The sequence below is a fragment of the Alexandromys fortis genome, unplaced genomic scaffold, assembly GCF_014885135.2.
Source record: "Alexandromys fortis isolate MF-2015 unplaced genomic scaffold, M_Fortis_MF-2015_v1.1 scaffold_93, whole genome shotgun sequence".
Lineage (NCBI taxonomy): Eukaryota > Metazoa > Chordata > Mammalia > Rodentia > Cricetidae > Alexandromys > Alexandromys fortis.
Genome location: NW_026067970.1, coordinates 2,393,193 through 2,412,040, shown reverse-complemented (window position 1 = coordinate 2,412,040; position 18,848 = coordinate 2,393,193). Strand labels below are relative to the sequence as shown.

Below are 18,848 nucleotides of genomic sequence, written 5' to 3'. Positions count from 1 at the left end.
CTGACCTGTGTAATCTTGGGCAGCTAAGCCCCGCCCCAGTCCTCTCCCACTATGCTGGTAGCACCAGCTTCAGAGCACCTGTCTCTGGGCGCTATTATAAAGATGCCGAGAGCTGAAACAGTGTTTGCAGACTGTACTACACTGTGCTGGGCACACAGTCAGCATTCGGGAACCTTTCGCTGCTACTAGACTTTTCAAAGACATGGGTTCATTTTCAAATTGGGATGGGAGTATTAAACCAACTTCTGGAGCCCATTCTGAGCTGGCATGCCTGAGTTCTCTGTGATGTCCGGCCACCAAAAGCATTTATAAATTATAAAGAAATGACTTTCCCAGCAATGAATCACCAGCATAAGGTTGTCAATATCCATCATTGCAACATTATGACACGTGGCATCATGCAATCTGAATGCGCAGTAGAGAGGAACCCATTGCAGCTGACCTTACTCAAGTCAAATACGCTGGATCAATTGAAAGTCTGTGGGAGCTTTGCCTGAATAAGGGTGAAGACCAATTAGTGAAAGGCATAATAAGACAAAGAGACATTTCTAAAGATATTATATCTTCTAGCGATTTTTTACAGTTAAAAATATATTGAGGAGGTAGATGCTTCTGTAACTCAGGAGGCACATTACTCAGAAAGATTTGCTATCTGGCCTGCTATCTCAAGAGACTCTATCTGCATTTTTGACCGCCTTAAGAACAAGGGAAATGGTTAATGTGGACGTAAAACTGAAGGGCCCCTGACTGGGTTGTCTGTGCCTGCTACAGCCAAATGGCAGGAAATCCGTGGGATGTATTCTACAGCGCTGACGTCCCCAGCTTGCGAACTCACCTGTGCCTAGGAGATATAATTGGCTTAAATCAGGCTCACACTTATACTGTTAAACACTTAGCTATTCCCGGGCTGTGAGGCAGCTCGGTCAGCAGAGTGTTTGTCTAACACACATGAGGCCTGGGTACAGTCCCCACAACCACATAAAGAATGTCTGTAATACCAGTGCTAAGAAGGCAAAAGCAGGAGAACCATAAGTTCAAGGTTTCCTGCGGCTGCATAGGGACTTTGAGGCCAGCCTGGGATACACAGGCCCTGTCTCAAAAAAAAGCTGTAGATCAGCAGAGGTTCTCAACCTGTGGGTCGAGACCCCTTTGGGGTCCTATATCAGATATCCTGCATTTCAGATATTTACATTACAATTCACAACAATAGAAAAATTATAATGACGAAGTAGCAACAAAATAATTTTATGGTTGTCGTGGAGAGTGGTCACCACAGCACAAGGAACTGTATTTAAGGATTGCAGCATTAGGAAGGTTGAGAGGCACTGCTGTAGATTGCTTGCTGGCCTCCTTCCTTTGTCTTCCCTCGAAGCATCAGTAAATAGCCAAAGGAAGATAGAATAGCCATATCTTCCATCTCCCCAGTCTTCCAGCTGACCTCAAGGCTATGTATGACTCCAACAAAATCATTTGAGTTTGCAAACATCTTGATCAGAAGACTTTCATAAAAATATTTTCTCCATAGAGACAGAGACCCACACTGGAGCACTGGACTGAGCTCCCAAGGTCCCAATGAGGAGCAGATGGAGGGAGAACACGAGCAAGGATGTCAGGACCACGGAGGGTGCACCCACCCACTGAGTCAGTGGGGCTGATCTATTGGGAGCTCACCAAGGCCAGCTGGACTGTGACTGAAAAAGCATGGGATAAAACCGGACTCTCTGATCATGGTGAACAATGAGGACTGATGAGAAGCCAAGGTCAATGGCAAGGGGTTCTGATCCTACTTCATGTTCCGGCTTGGTGGGAGCCTAGCCAGTTTGGATGTTCACCTTCCTAGACATGGACGGAGGGGGGAGGACCTTGGACTTTCCACAGGGCAGGGAACCATGACTGCTCTTTGGATTAGAGAGGGAGGGGGAGAGGAGTGGGGGGAGGGGCGAAGAGTGGGGGGAGGGGGAGGGAAATGGAAGGCTGGGAGGAGGCGGAAACTTTTTTTTTCTTATTCTCAATAATAAAAAAATATATATTTTCTCCATCCAACCTGTTCAGTCTGTATAATGATGCTACCTATGTATGTTTTCAGGGCTGACCATTTTGGCACTAGACAGTCAGTGTATTCTTCCCTAGGGAAGACCTCCTCTCCTGTTCCCGGCTTTCTTCAGTTGCGTAGGTTGAAGCCTTGTGGGCTTTTCTCCATCCAGTTCCGCATGTCCATCAATGTCATCCTTGTTCAGCTCACGATTGATCGGCCACACTGCTGAGACTTTAGTGGTATAGTTTCTGATGTTATTGGGAGACACATCTCACAGCAAAGTCCCTGATCTTATGCCTCTTAGAATCTGTCTGCCCCCTCTTCTACAGTGTTCCCTGAGCCTTAGATGCAGGAGTGTTTTGTAGATGTATCCATTGGTATGTGGCCCCACAAATCTGCATTTTGATTGGCTATGGTATTCTGTAGTATCTTTTGCAAAGAGAAGTTTTCTTGACGAGGGGTGAAGACTACACTTATAAGTGTATAAGGACAAATGTCTATAGATTGTCCTGAATCTATGTTGGCTTCATAAATTAGAATTGCAGCGTCTCCTCCAATAACCATGGTTTTATTGGCACTGAGTAGTCAGCTTGGTTTCCAGTACCAGGTCTGGTCTCCCTCTTGTTGGGTGGGGCCTAAAGTCACATACTACACATGTATGCATGCAAAAACATTTAATGAAAAAAGAGGTCATGGACTTGAAGGTGATCAGGGAGGAGCATATAGAAGGGTTTGGAGAGAGGAAATGGAAGGGGATATGATTAGATTAAAATCTCAAAAATTAAAATAATAATAATAGTAAAACATTTCATATATTTAGTTTGGTAAGTATATTTTCAGCTGGGTAAGCAAAATCCATGGCAGGCCACTAGTAAAGTTGAGGGTGGAAATCCTATCTTTTCTTCCTACCGTTCCTCAAGTCCTGCACTTACAAATTCTTCTATAAATAAGCCCCATGTAATTGCTAAGTTACCAAGAAGTTAAATTGCTCTGTCTAGACAGAGAGGATTGATTTGGTCGGCGTGAGTCAGGCTGATGAAGCTAAAGTCCAGGATCCATGCGCGAGCGATAATGACAGTGCCTGACTCGCAGCCTGCTCCATAATCTACGGCCTGTTTTAGCAGGTCGGGGGGCACTAGCTGAACCTTTGCAGCAAGAGGGTCTTAGAATTAGGAGAATGCAAAGCTGGAAGGATATATTGCGCTCAGAGGGTTTCTGGCTTCCGTGGAGTTTTCAGAAGGTTTCCTCGTTGATAAGAAGGTGAGTAGCCCAGATTTCTGCGAAAAAAAAAAAAAAAAAAAAAAGTCTTCGAGTGCAAGGTAGCCAGGAAGGGGAAGGAGTGAGCCAGCGAATAAAAGCAGTAAGGAGGTGAAACACTGAGCTGGGCTCCCCCTGGTCTAAGCCCAGATACTTGCCAGCTGCCCAGGCTGGTCTCCAGGCCGCCCTCTGGGTTCCAGATGTCAGCCCTCCTGTCAGGGCACCGGGGAGTTGCTGGGGAGTAGGGAGGGGCAAGAACTTTTATCCCATACCTCCACGTCAAGATTTTGTTTCATCAGGTGTTTGCCCCTTGTCGTGGTTAATTTTACACATCGGAATGTGTGATTAAATCCGAGATAACAGTTGGTCTCCAGAGTGGAGCTGCACTACCAGCTGCCCTGGGTCCCAGGGTGTTTCAAAATGCCTCACATTACAGATTTTAGGCCTGCCAGCCTCCATTATATGCACATGTATGTAAACATAGCATACATGTATGTGCACGTTATATCTGCATATATGGTAAACCTGAGTGTATGTATGTATGGTGCATAGATGCACAGAGTTTTGATGCATTTTTTGCTGCTGTAACAGACTACCTGAAAACCGGGCAATTTAGAGAGAACAGAGAGTAGTTTGGCTTATGATTCTGGAAGCTAGAAAAAGCAAGCGCTCATGGTTGGCCTCTGGCAAGGGCCTCTGTGCTTCGTCATCCCTGGCAGAGGGCAGAGTGACAGAGAGTGCGAGTAAGAGACAAATGAAGACAAATCCATTCTTGGAACAACCAAGCAGCTCCCATGATCGTGACATTAATCCATTGTTTCTTACTCGACTCAGCCTCCCAACACTGGTCGGCTTAGATTAAGCCTCCAACACATGGGTTCTGAGGCAGGTACTCAAGTCATAGCACGCGATTGGCTCTGTTTCCCCACAGAGCCTTAACTGACACTCCCCATACTTCCACACTGCTCCTGTGAGATTCCATGTCGTCTTCTCATCCATATCCACAGGGTGGCCATCGACGGCCATGAGGCAGGCACTGTGAGGGGTCACCGTCTGGTAGCCAACCGGAGGAAACCAGACGGAGCAAGTAAGCAACAGCAGCAGTACACACAGGTCAGGTCCGAGGAGAGACCTGATGTGAGATATGCCGAAACCAGCTTCTAGACCCGCCAACAACAGCCCAGGGGGTAACATAAGAGATGTGTGCTCATTTGCGATGAGTAAGGTTGTACATAGTCCCTGTTAAGTTCACGGCTTCATGTTCTTATCTGGAGGCAAAACATCGTGAAAACCTAACCAGCTCTTGGCTGATTGATGTTTAAAATCAGAACATTGGATTAAATGTGCAAGCTCTCTCTATACTTTAAATGACAAATTCGAAAGTTTTAATTATTTCTTTAATATAAATAACAGGCCGAAATGAATCCGGCAAAATTCGGCATAACTGAAAGATAAGCATCACGTTTATACCCTACTGACTCCACAGGTGCAGAGGAAAAGAGCCATTTGAGCTAAACGACACCAGCGTCCCCTGGAGATCGCTGTTGACCTCAAAGTAAACAGAGTGAATCACTGACTAAGAAAGTCGTGCTTGTTGGAGCTCCTTCACCAGAAGAGAGATGAGGGAAAGCCACTCATGAGGCCTCTGAGGATCTACTGAAGCCCACAAGCTTCATCCCTGTGCTCTTGCCCATTGGTCTTCACCTTGGCCCAGGGAGTACAGGTAGATCATGGCACAGGGCACATTCAGTAAAAGGTCAAGTGGCTCTATAAGGCCTTAATGGGGTCTGTGAATGGTATGAGGTCCTTCTTAGAGCCCCTTGGCCTTGCCTTACTCCCCCCCCCCACCCTCCAAAGCAATTGTCCTGGGTCACAACCCCACTGCCTCCTGACGCACAAAGTCACCTAAACACAAAGCCCATAGCCAGGAGGCAGCTTCTGGAACTCTCGCTCTCTCAGCTCCTCAAGAGTTATGGGCATTAATCGGTGGTCCCCTGGAGCACGCTGCCACTCTGCTGACTGGAACCAAATCCATCTTGAAGTTGGAAATATGCCCCAGTGGGGGACAGACTGTGATTTAATGCCATCCAAGTCCTACAGGGCACACTCCTTAAAGAAACCATTGTAAATTATTTGTGGCTAATTCTGCTGGTGGACGGAGGGCATGGTGTGTTCTGAAGTACAAGAGCCCAGCTTGTATTTAATAATTGTTATATCTCCTCCGAAATTTACTGCCAATGTCTCAATTTTAACAATTTAAATAACAAGCTTAACCAAGTGGAACGAGGCTCAGGCAGGCTGGTGCTCGGGATGAAGGCAGGACAACTCGTGTCTCAGCGAATTTTCGCTTTGACGTGAGCGGTGACACACAGAGATGAAATCTGGTTAAGGCGGCAGCTTTGGCAACCCCGTGACAGCCTCTTAGACTCAGCAAAGCGATTTCAAGAGAGTGCGCACATATACTTGTTAACTTTACTTAAGAAGACTGCTTAGCGACAACACTTATGAATATGCTAATCAGAGGTGCGAACCAGAAGGTACACTGTAGAGCGGGGTAATGGGCGCCGCTGTTTTAATGGACGGCTTGATCGTCTTAATCTTTGCCTGCACCTGTGGGTTTAGGAACTGGAGGGATCTGTCGCAGGTCCCGAGGATGAATGACCACGGAACGCTTCTGTCACACCTGTGAGTTGATGTAGCGATGCTATGTGGTCAGTTCTGAACCCCTTTAGACTATTCTCCCTTGCCGGTACCGCCATGTCACACAGTGCTCCATGCCCGAGTTTAATAATGCAAACAAGGCCAATTCTGAAAGACCTGTGCCACCGGCAGCTATAACCTCTCTCCAGTTTCAAAGTTGCAAAAGCAAAGAGACCAGCCTGTGAGCCAAAAACCTTGGGGAAAGTCACTTCTGTTCATCCCCGCTTCCTCCTGAGCCAGGGACTAAATGTATGATGTCAAGGGCATCTAGCCCAGCTACTTTATAGTCTTGTGCTTTGACCTACGAGCACCTTAGACTAACTCAAATTCACTTGCATTACCTTAATTAAATAATGAAAATCTTAATTGGATACAGCCACTCTATCAGTTTGGCAATTTCTTAAACCGTTAAGCATACATCTGCATATGACCTAAATGTTACCCAAAGAAAATGAATATGAAAATGTGCACAGCCCCTTGGACACAGATATTCACACCAGCTTCGTTTCTAATAGCCTCAAGGTGGAAACAACCCAGAGAGCCATCACTGTAAGAACAGATGGACAGGGTGTGCTCCAGCTGTACAAGAGTCGGCACATTTGGCAACACAAACAACTCTCATAATACATATGCTGAGTGAAAGAAGGCAGACAAAGAAGATGTATTGCATATTGCCACTTACACAAGACGCCATAAGCAAACCAATCCCTAGTGACAGTCAGTAGGTCAGAATATAGTAGGAACACCCCTTGAGGTACAGGAGGGTGAGCCATCAGGAGGGAGGAGGTTGCAATGGGGCCCAAGGTTCACACTCCCATAGTGGTAATGGTCTCATTGAAGCACGTCTGTGTCAAAGCTTATCAAGTTTAAAAAGTCTAACATGTTCAGCCATTTTCACTGCTATCTTATTCATAATAGTCAAACATTAGAAACAAACTAGATGCCAGTGGGCGAATGGGCAAAGAAAATGTGTTACATTCACGTAATGAAATATTACCCGGTTGTTAAAAAAAATTCAATTATAATGAGTAGCCAGGCAGTGGTGGCACATGCCTTTAATCTGAGCACTCAGGAGACAGAGGAAGGCAGATCTCTGTGAGTTTGAGGCCAGCCTGGTCTACAAGAGCTAGTTCCAGAACAGGCTCCAAAACTTCAGCAAAACCCTGTCTCAAAAAAAAAAATTAAATTATAGAATTTGCAGGTAGGAAAATGGATGGAACTAGAAAAAAAAATCATCCTAAGTGAGGCAAGCCAGACCCAAAAAGACAAATATGGTATGTATTCACTTACATGTGGGTGTTAGCTGTCAAATTTTTGATAAGCAAGCTACATTCCATATAACTTCAGAGGTTAGGTATAAAGTAAGGGCCTAGGGGGAGAATTGGACTTCCCTAGGAAGGGAAAATAGATATATAGTTATGGATGGATAGGGGTGGGGCTGAGATGGGAGGATCAAATAGGGAGGGAAAGGGTAAGGAAGACACAGCTAAAATTTAGAGCCATTTGAAGAATAGTATAGAAACATAATACAGCAGAAACTTCCTAAAATATCTACATATATGAAGACAATCTAAGCAGAATCACCAAAGAACAGAGAGACAGAACCCCAACTGGATATTTCTTGTCACCAAATGAAGTCTCCAGTTCCATGAATCTATTATATCTAATTGAGTTGTTGGCCAAAGGGGTTCATTCAATGGGAACCCCAAAACCACAAGGCTATTGCCAAGGCTATTAGTTGCTCTCCACACACTCATGGTAAGCCCCTATTGCTGAAGACAACATCTGCACAACTCAGTGAACATGGAGGAGTTGAGCAGGTGCTGCCTGGAGCCCTCACCCCACAGACTAGTGTTCAAGTACTGGAAGGTGCCCTTGCAGGCTTCCAAAGGAGAAAGGTAAACATCAACACATCTACAAACCCTTCTATCTACAGCGGTGACCTGCCTGCCAGATGAGCTATTACAAGGATGGCACAACGCTTGTGGGAGTAACCAAACAAAATCTGATTGACTCAAGGCCCACTCCATGAAATGGAACCATCCCCGACAAGAACCTGAGACTAGATAGGCCAGAGACACGGGGGAAAACCAAATGCTACTGTTCTGCTAAAGGAATGTAGCAATAAAATGACCCTAAAGACATTCTGCTCTACCCATAGATCAATGTCTTTCTCAGCCATCATCAGAGAGGCTTCCTGATACAGTAGACAGGGACAAATGCAGAGACCCCCACAGCTGGACAGTGTGCAGAGAGTGAGAGACCTTGAAACACTCCATCCTTGATGGGGTGTCTTCATCAATTCCCTCCCCTCAGGGCTCAAGAGACCCTGTGGAAGAGGAGGCAGAAGGATTGGAAGAGTCAGGAAGGTCAGGGACCACCACGGTCTTCTAAACATAGCAGGACCAAGACACACATGAACTCACAGAGACCTAATTTTTAGTAAACTTAAATACACACATAAACCTCAATTCTAAGAATGCATCACAAAAAAGCATAAGTATGTATTGGGGTATAGCATAAGATGTATTCGATACAGTACCAGAAACACAAAATAGTGGAAACAGCTTAAATGTCTGGGAGAAGAAGAGAGTTGATTAGGCAAAATGCAGCATCTCTGTGTGTGGCAATGAGATGTAACTATTGAAAGTCCTGGTGTAGAAGGCTAGAGAGACGGCTCAGTGGTTCAGAACACCTACTGCTCTTGTAGAGGACTTGGGTTTAGTTCCCAGAACCCACGTGGTGACTCACAACCACCCATTATTCCAGTACTAGAGGATCTGACCCCCTCTTCTGCCTTACCTCTGTCAATGTACACATATACGTCAACACATGCAGGCGAAGCAATGATACACATAAAATAAAATCTTATTTTTAAAGTCATACTGTAGACAAAATGTGGACGTGAAAAAATACCTGTAGATTAGAGCATCACTCAGCCATAATCAGAGAAGCTTCTTTTTTCAGTAGATGATGATTAACAGAGAAACCCAGAGCTATTTAACATGCAGACAATAAGAGACTGTGGACCACTTAGCGGTGAATAGGACATCTATGTCACACTGTCATCACCGAAGTCTCACAGATCATCTCTGAGAAGGAGGCAGAAAGACTGTAAGAGCCAGGGGTAGTGGGTGTCTACAGAGAAACAGTACTTGTCTGACATATTACACACATGAACTCACAGCAGCTGTGACCTACACGCACAAGACCAGCACAAGGTCAAGCCAACCAAAACCCCAGCATGAGGGAGGGTGGCTCATGAAGGTCCACCAATAGCTGATGAACTATTGGTGATGAATGTTGCTGGGAGGATGGGGGAGACAGTTTTCTTCAGGGATACAGTCCTCCGAGGCTACCCATGCTGCAGCAGATGGCCCTACACCTCTGCACATACAGGTAGCACTGGATGAACTCAATGGGTTTTTTTTTAATTTTTAAGTAAAACATGAAGCTGGGAGGGTAAAGTGGTAGGAAGGCAGGCGAGGAACTGGAAGAGAGGGAATGAGGGAATATGGATAGATTTGATCAAAACACATCATGTACATTATGACATCCTCAAACAATAAAAGAAACAGTTATTTTCCAAATGGGGGATGATGTCTTCCTGTATGGAATATCAAGATGATAAACAATATTTATTGTATGACAGTATAATATTTTTTAAAGTTTATGTTAGAGGCTGATAATTAGTCATCTTTTTCTCTTCACCTCAGAGTCAGAAACCAGTGGAGACACACTAACGATCTGGGCAGAGAGAGGACAAAGCACCACGTTGTTCTTGAGCATTCTGAATGGAAGTCTAAAGGTTTGAGCTATGCTTTTCTCCACTCTTTCCCGACTTCCTCTTGCTGACCACACACTGCAGCCAACCCAGGACTGATGGTGCTACCCTGGAGAGCTGATCCTGTGTAGTTTTCCCCTAGACAACCAGCAGGTTAGGTAGGGCTGTCTTCAAGTTTCAGAGTATTTATCATCCCTATTCCTACCCAATAGGAACCATAGTCTCCTCCAATTCTCACTACACAGAGGAAATGCCCCATCCATTCGTCAGAGAGTTGTTGGTTACAGCCACGGAATGCACACCACTAATGCCCTTAGGGTCGTCACACCACACTGATATTGTTACGTTTCTTACATGTCATAGCTAGGCAGGATTGTCCATTGCCTCCCTCCTTTGCAAGCTGGGATGGCACCTTCTGTTTAAGATGTTGTGGGAAGTCTAAACTCAAGACCCTCTTTGAATGTAAGGTTACCAAGAGTGTTTGTTCACAGAGGACTAAATCAATTCTATCTGTAGCTATCATACAGATACTATCCAAAGCTTGTGGGGGTAACCAACAAATATATTATTTGACTTAAGACCCCATCCATGAGATGGAACCCATACCTTACACTGCCTGGGCGACCACACCTGAGACTAGATCCAGAGAAAACGAAATACCACTGTTCTGCTAATAAACGACTCCTGGCAGCTTTAATAAAATGACCCAAACAACATTCTACTATACCCGTAGATCAGTGTCTTCTTGTGCAGTCGTTATCAGAGAAGCTTCCTCCTGCTATAGATGGAAATAGATACAGAGACCCACAGCTGGAAAATATGCAGAAAGCAAGAGGCCTTGGGACACTCAATCCTAAATGAGATGTCTCCATCAAATCCCTCCCCTCAAGGCTCAGGGAACTCTATGAAAGGGGAGGCAGAAAGAATGGAAGAGCCAGAGTGGGTATAGAACACCAAGAAAACAAGACCCTTTAAATCAACAGGGTCAGCATATATATATGAACTCACAGAGACTAAGACAGAATGCCCGGGACCTGCTCGGGTCTGCATCAGATGGGATCCCAGAGCTGAAAGAAGTGGACATATGCCCTTATCCCTAACCCAGAACCTATCTCCAACTGACAACCCCCTGCAAATGAAAATTTAGTTTCTTCTAATGAACGCTCACCGGGGTGTGGGGGAACCTACTCTTAATGGAAGACTGCACAACCAGCAGCAGATGGCCGACAGAAAACCAACTCAGTGGCATCTTTGGAGGCTCTTCGTCTTATGACGTCTTGTCTGGGCTTTTTCTTTTCAAAGGTTATCTTATTTTTAGTTTTATCTTATTATATATCTTCAATTTATTCATGTCTCTTTTTACTCAAGTCCTTGGCATTTATATACTGCAAAAGTGCCGTGTGTGTGCTGGTGGAGACCAGGACAGAGAGTCAGATAACTTGGAGTTGGAGTTACAGACAGCTGTGAGCTAACATGTGGGTGCTGGGAACCCAACCTGGGTTCTCTAGAAGAGCATGGAGTGCTCCTGACCACTGAGCTATCTCTCCAGTCAGAGCTTGGGAAGCGATGTTTAAAGCAACAATGATCCTGTTGGGCAAGCATTGTGCAACAAAGGGTACCAAAGACTGGAATCAGCATCCAGACTGGCTGGTGAGGGCCTTGAGCCAAAGTAGATCAGGAATGCATGGGTCCTGGGTTATGCTGGGAGCTCACAGAATCAGGATGCCTCCAAGATCCTTTACACAGAGGTAGAGTAAGAGGTAGATTTTGTATTGTGAGCCACTGTAAATATGTAAGTTCAAGCACTCCTTCCAGGGCCCAGTGGATATCAAAACCTGCAGATACAAGGTTCCCTATGGAAAACAGCATCTGACATTTTCCTGTGACCAGCACATATCCTCTCTTGTACTCTAAGTCATCTCTAAATTACTTGCATCTCCTATAAGATGGGCACTGCACAAATGTACTGGATTGCTGGGAAATAGTGAGGAGAAAAAGTCCATGTGTTGTGTACAGATGCTTTCTTTGATCAGTGGCTGGTTGAATTCAGCAATGGGAAACTCATCTCCAAGCTGATACAGACAGAAGCACATGCTGAAATCAGGTCCTGAGAACTCAGCCTGATGCAAACTGGAGACACAGTGTTATTCACAGGAAGAACAAATTCAAACAAGACCCCAGGACCCCAGGGAAGTGTAGTCCCTGTCACCAGGCATAGTGCTCTCCAATGTTCCCTGTGCTGTACTCTTCTTTTTGATCTCTGTGAAAAGTACCAAGTTGCTATCTGGGTGTGGTAGTGGTGTCTACAATCGCAGCTACTTGGAGGCTGGAGCCAGCCAGTCCAGCTGAGACCATCCTGTACAACGGTAAGACCTTGCCTCCAAAACCAAACTGTGCACCAACGAGATGGGCCTGTGAGTACAGACAGTTGCCACTGACCAGGAGTTAGATTTCCCTGGACCCGCATGGTGGAAAGAGAAACTGACTCCCCGAGGTCATTCTCTGACCTCCGTATAAGTGCCTCATACTCAAGCACCCCCTGATCCCATCCCACACCCAAAATAAATAAACAGATGTAAAAGGTAAACATACAAAGTAGCCAGTTGCAAGCCACTAACGTGAAATGACAACCGTTAAGAGATAGGAAACTTCAGCTTGGAAATCTCTCACCCAGGAACCCCTAGTTGCTGGGTTCTGAAAAGACTTTTGTGCACAAGCTGGCACAAGTGATTGGAACTTATTGAAACTTGTCAAGCAGGACAGAGACTTAGAGACATAAAAGACAAGCAGGCAAGCACTAGGGTCAGGCAGAGAAGGACCATCGGGCTAGCTGAGGCCATCTCAGAGCAGTAGGGAACGCCATGTTGGTGCAGAGCTATGGCCTGGTCTTGGCTCCAGGGCACACCCGGTCTCATTGTCCCTTCATACGAACCATTCTGCAGACCCAGGAAGATTTTGCAGCAGAGCCTAAGTTCATGGGCAATCACTTTGCTCCACTTTCAATCAGATTGGGAGGGAATGGGAGAGACAGGGTTGTTTAAGTGGCTGTGAAAAGCGCCCGCGTAACTTGGTAAATGAAAAATCTGCTCAGACCCAGAAGGAGCACAAAAGTGAGGAATTAAACAACTTTGTAAATAAAGGGATCATTACTCTCCATGCGCTAACACACACTTAAGACCTATTGAAAACTTCCCCGGTTAAAGATAAATGCAGACCGTCAGCAGCTCATTCCCCAGGCTGGATGGGCTGTTTTCAGAGCCCAGCACAGAGACCTGGAGGCCTAGGGCAGCCAGGGCCGGCTCAGGTGGCATGCCTAGGGACTCGAGAGGGGATCAGCAGCTGTTTCTGCTTTTGTAAGGACTGGAGGCTCAGCCTTGGTTTCTTCCCACAGGGAGGTGCCCAGGGCGCACCTGATGGTGGCGGGAGGAGGGATCTTCACCACTGCATTTACCTCCCCCCCCCAAGCTCCGTCATCCTTCTCCAAATAAGCATAATTGCTCCATGGTTAAGAGGTGCCGGGAACAGAGGCACCCCTGGAAATTGCCTAATGGGCAGAAGAAATGAGGTGTGTGGCACATGGGTGTGGAGAAGGCACTCGCCATGAGTTTATTAACATTGAAAATTAAAATAAGCTTGGCCCCAGCCAGGCAGTCTTGGCTGAAATGAATCCCATTATGCCTCTAATAACTGTGTGGGGCTCAATTTGATGCCACCCAGGGGGTAGAGAAGCCTCTGTAAGGGTGACCTCCCTGCCAGCTGTGGGATGCTGAAGATCTCTGCATCAGCAACCATCCTGGAGGAAGTAGCAACACCCGGCCTGCCTCGTGGGGCCTTCCGCTCCGGTTTAAACCCATGCAGCATTTGAACAGCTGCTGAGGGGAGGCTGGAGACAGTCACAGGTTGTTCTGACCTGGGGACATTCTGTAAATAATGGCTTGCTAGAATTTGCAAACGTTCATTGCCAGGACGATAGGTAGGAAGTTGGGGCCCTGCCTGAGACGAACCTACCAGTCCTGCCTCCTTTGGGGGCCTTGATCAGATCATGTCGTATTTCTCAGTGATAGAAGGAGAGCTGTCCCTGACCTCAGACTCATCCAACATAGGTAAGGAACAAGAACTCCGTGTAAAATACTCAGAAAGAACCCAGTGTTCAGCGTCTGCTCTGCCCGGAGCATCATGTAAAGGCAGAGAAAGGCAGGCTGGGGCTGTCAGGAGACATGAGCTCAGAAGGCCAGATGCCTGGGCAAAGGACAGGTGGAGGGACTATGAGCTTCAGCCCACTAGCTCACACGGGTGCTGGCAGGAATGGGAAGAAGGGCAGCCAGGAGGAGGGCAGGGCTTCTGTGGAGGACCAGTGGACAGTCAGCTGGGACATCCAGGGTCAGCAGCTCTGGGAACCTAGCTGGAGTTTGAATTCTAACTTAAGGGAACCCTTGGAGGGTTTGGAGAAGAAGATACACACCTTTAAAAGAATTTTATCTCTTTTCATTGGATTGGCTTTGTGTTTTAGAATGTGTTAAAAGGAGGCAAAAGCAGACTACAAGTGACTTGGTAGAGGAAATGGCAAAGGGTACCAGGGTTATTTCTGCCTTTGTAAAGACTGGAGCCTTTGCATTTAAATTCCCTTTCAATTGCACTAGCTTCTTGTTCCCTGCCATTCACTCGAAGCGAGCCTTCACCTCAGCTCTGCCCACATATTCCCATGACTTCAGATGACTTCCGTGTCCATGTTTCTCTCTCGGCCTTCCGGCCTCTGTCTCACCCTGTTCTCAGCAGCTGCCCTATGCCTCCTGACCTTCCTCCTTCACATCTGCCCTGTTCCTGGTCCTGCTCCCCACTGACTTTCAGAGCACTGACCTTTCCTACCCATCGGCCATCCTCGTTCTTGCCTCTGCCTTCTGAAGCAACATGCTTACGGCTTTTCCTCTCTGTCACTCCGCAGTCACAGAATCAAAAGCCTTTCTGGAGCTCACATTTTAGCTCTTGCCCACTTTCTCACTAGGAATCGAACTTGCCAGACAAGCAGGCTAGCTCAGGGTTATATTCTCAGCTCTCCCTGCTCCTCTTCGTAGAGCTCTCCTTCAGCGGCTCTGTCTACACTAACTGGTTGACCCCTCTCTCTCTCCTCCCCTTCCTGCTTTAACTGCCCACCCTAACAAATCTGTCTCCACTCCCATAGTGCCGGGTATGATAGGAAAGTCTCTGTTCTCTCCAGGCCCACACTCTTGAAGCTCCCTTCTCTGGGTCCCCAGGATTCTGCTCCTTCTCAGGCTCTATCTGGTTGCTTCTCTGTTTCAACCTCCCCAGGATGAGTCTTGGACCTCTCCTCTGTCTAAACTATATCCCTAGTTGATCTCCAACTCCTCTAGCTAAAGTAAGTCCCAACATTAAATCACCGGCCTCCAACACCCTCGACTCTGGGAGATCTCTGCAGGGATGTTAAGGCATCTCAAACTCAATAGCTTCAAAGACAGACTTCTGTGCCTACTCTACCTCCCATCCTCATCTACACACAAAATACCCAGTCAGTAGCCTTCTTAGTTACTGTCTTCTTCTCCCAGCCTTTCCGGAACTGGCCGTAGTCACTGATGCCTGTCATACCTTCACATCCCAGCCCCACTGACTCAATTTCCAAACTATATCTAGACTGAGATACCATCTTCCCACCTTCCTGGACGGCTGCAACAGCCTGACGACTTGTTGTGTGCCTTCGCCCTTGTTCTAATACAGGCTTTTCTCAACATAGTAGCCAGAACAAGGCTTTCAAAATAAAAGCCAAATGGTGCCACCTCTCTGCTCAAAACCCAGTGACTTCCCAGATGCCTCAAAATAAGAAGAGCTCAACATCCAAGCAGTATGGTGGCATATGGGAGGCTGAGGCAGGAGGACCACAATTTGAAGGCAGCCTACATGGTATGGGAATGATTCTGTCTTAAACAAACAAAATATCCAGCAGCCTCGTTGTTTCCCTCCAAAACAAAACTAATGGACCAGAACGTACAGTCACAACGGCCTGAAGAATTCTATATTTTTTGGCCCTGTCTGCCTCTTTGACCCACATCTACAGTTCCTTCCCTCCGCTCCCTCTGCTCAGCTACACTAGTCCCTTGTTGTGCCTCAAACGCACCATGTATCTGCCTCATGATCTGTGCTCCCTGTTCCTTCGGTTGGGAGTCCAGGCCCAGCTTCAGGTCACCTTATTCATCAGGTCTTCGTTATCCACTTTCTATGAACACACACTCACACACACACACACGCCAGGCCAGCAACCTCACCTCCTCCACCTTATTACTGCCTGCTTGTTAATGCAGATGTTTCAGGTTAAGATTGTCTCCTGGCTTGCCACTAGACCAGAGACCAGATTTAAGGAACGGACTTGGTTCTGCTCACTCCTATGTCAATACCCAAGTAAAATAAGAGCTCGATAAATATTTGTCAAGCAAACAGCATTCATTTGAATCTACTCTGAAAGCATCTGCCATCTGTGAGGAAACCTCAGAGCCTACCTCTGCTCCAGCTGTCCACAGTTAAGTGGCGCATGCCAGGCTCTCATTGGTCCCATGGATGCTGCTGTGCAAACCACTCTGAACACACAGTGTTGCTGGCATCTGCCTTCCCTCCACCCTCAAGTCCCTCAGGTCCACCAAGATGAGGTTATCTCTGCCCTCTCATCCCTTGCCTAGGGAAGGCATGGTCTGATGCCAGCTGCTGCCTCATTGCCTCCCTCCAAAACAAAATTAACAGACCATAAGCCACGCTCCCCACCATCAGCTGGGAGAGGGTATGGCTGGGACATCAGATCTCGGCTCTTCTGTGTTCTTACTATGAGATTTTAGCCAAGTGTTTTTTAAATCCCTCTGATCTAAGGGGTGTGTGTGTATTTAATGTATTCTTATATGTGTGCATGTAAATATGTATGTACCCGTATCTTTGTGCATGTGAAGGCTAGTTGGCAGTGTTGGGTGTCCTCAGTTGTAGCCCACCTTGTTTCTTTGAGGCAGGGTCTCTCACCGAACCTGGAGTTCACCAATTGGCTAGACTGGCTGGCCAGCCAGTTCCAGAGATTTGCCTGCCTACAGTTCCCTCTCGATTCCTCAGTGCTGAGGTTCCAAAGGTGCACAGCTGGGAACCTGTTCCCCTTGATGGATTGCTCAGCCTTTATGGGGGGGGGGGGGTGACTCAGGCCTACCTCAACTTGATGTGCCATGCTCTGTTCAAGCCTCTTTCTAAATGGAGATGAAGGAGGAGTGGGAGGATTGAGGAGGGGGGGTAAATGGGAGTCAGGAGAGGGAACAGGAGAGGAGAGAAGGGAAACTGGTCAGGAGAATAAAGAGGAAAATGTTAATTTAAAAAAAAAGAAAAAACCACAGGTGCACTGTTGTGCCAAGTTGTTAGTGGGTGCTGAGGACCCCCACTTGTACGCGGGCACGTTCCTGACTGATCCATTTCATCATGTTGTTGTTGCTGTTGCCATTGTCGACAACAATTCTCTAATGGGGACATCGTGTGGAATGGGCAGTGCTTGGCAGAGTACCTGTTAATAAACATCATATTCGCTTTTCCTCCTTTCAGAAGATGACCTTAGTATCGCTCTGAGATGACCTTTAACCTGAGAGCTAGTCCTGTTCCCAGAGATGCTCGATCAAGAATGAGCACAGATAAGGAAGGCCCTTGGGTTGTTTAGAGCTGTTTAAGCCCTCCACCTTCCTCTCCCTCCTCCTTTCTCACCTAAGCCCACAGAGAGACGGGCTGCCCTTGGCGCCGCGCGCACGCGCGCGCACACACACACACATATGCACACACACATGCACGCACACACATACACACACATGCACACACATGGGCGCACATGCACACACACGTGCACACACACGCACCATCTTCCATTTACAGCACTCCTTTTCCATCCTGCAAGGGTGGTGAGCTGGATTAGGAAAATGACAAGCTGTTACAAATATACTGCATGCTGTAAAATAAAAAGGATGCCCTCGTTGAAAAGCCAAACGACTTAACTTCAAATGATGAGAGGAGGGTGTCACAGGCAGAATGGCCACATCACGCTTTGATCAAAGCCTTTAGCTGTGCGTGTGGTTCTGCCGCATCTTTATGTGTGGGTGCTGGCAGGGATCTCTAAAGGGGCTGCTCTCCGCAGTATTCTCCATTACTCGGGGCTCTGTCGATTGGGGTTCATCTTTAACAGTCCAGACTTGGAGCATATTCAGCCCCAGTCTCTGCTGAGGAGAGTGGCAGCGAGCGCTAGTAATTATCCAACCGGTTCCAGTAATTAGTCGATGTTTGACGAATGCCAGTGTTTCCTGGAACTTTCAGCCCAGCAGCTTCCCTGCGAACTTTCCAAAACACATGGGGTCGGAGGGTAGAGAAAGGGCAGTCCACTGAAGCTGCTTGTCTGTCTACCTCTCCTCCAATGCATTCTTATAAATACGTGCAATTCGCATGAATTCTACCACCTTCCCTGTCTGTCTAAGGTAAATAATAACAATGATAGATAATCATAATAAATCCGCTAAAATAAAATTGGCTAAACCTCCAGACACCCTGAGAAGCTCAGTTTGCATCTTATTTCATATTTCTCTCCAAACAGGATGGCTAAGGCCATGGGCCTCTGGTTGGTTGGTGCTGAAGTTCAGCTTTCCTTGGTCCCTGAGTGGCTTCTCACCCACAACAAAGGCAGGAAAGACCAATGAGTAATCCATTATGGTGGCTCTGGCTGCACCCAGGCTCCTGCAGACCTGCTGTGGATGAGGCTGACTCTGAAGAACTGGGTCCAGCGTGAATGGACCAGCCTCTCCCGGGTTACTTCTCTTGGTACTTTACCATAAGAAACAGTCTTGGTATTTTCGTTCATATTACTTTATGACAATGCTCATAAAACTCTTGAGAGATTTCCTTTTCCTTCCTGGGCTGTGACTTATATCTTCTTAAACAATCAGAGCAGGATGAACCTGGAGTTTGCTTTACAGTAACTACAGGACAAGCATCAGAGGTTAAGTGTTCCTTTGTGAACTTGGGATTCTGACAGGTGCACCTCAGAGGTCCTGGGGCCATCCCCTC

At 46.8% G+C, this 18,848-nt stretch overlaps 1 long non-coding RNA gene across 1 annotated transcript; it reads left to right on the top strand.

The window, feature by feature from the left end:
• Nucleotides 1-3,071: 3,071 nt before the first annotated feature.
• Nucleotides 3,072-18,630, top strand: LOC126509544 (uncharacterized). Its single transcript, XR_007594183.1, has 4 exons — nucleotides 3,072-3,295; nucleotides 4,779-5,015; nucleotides 9,709-9,800; nucleotides 18,379-18,630. It is a non-coding gene; the product is annotated as an uncharacterized lncRNA (long non-coding RNA).
• Nucleotides 18,631-18,848: the final 218 nt, after the last annotated feature.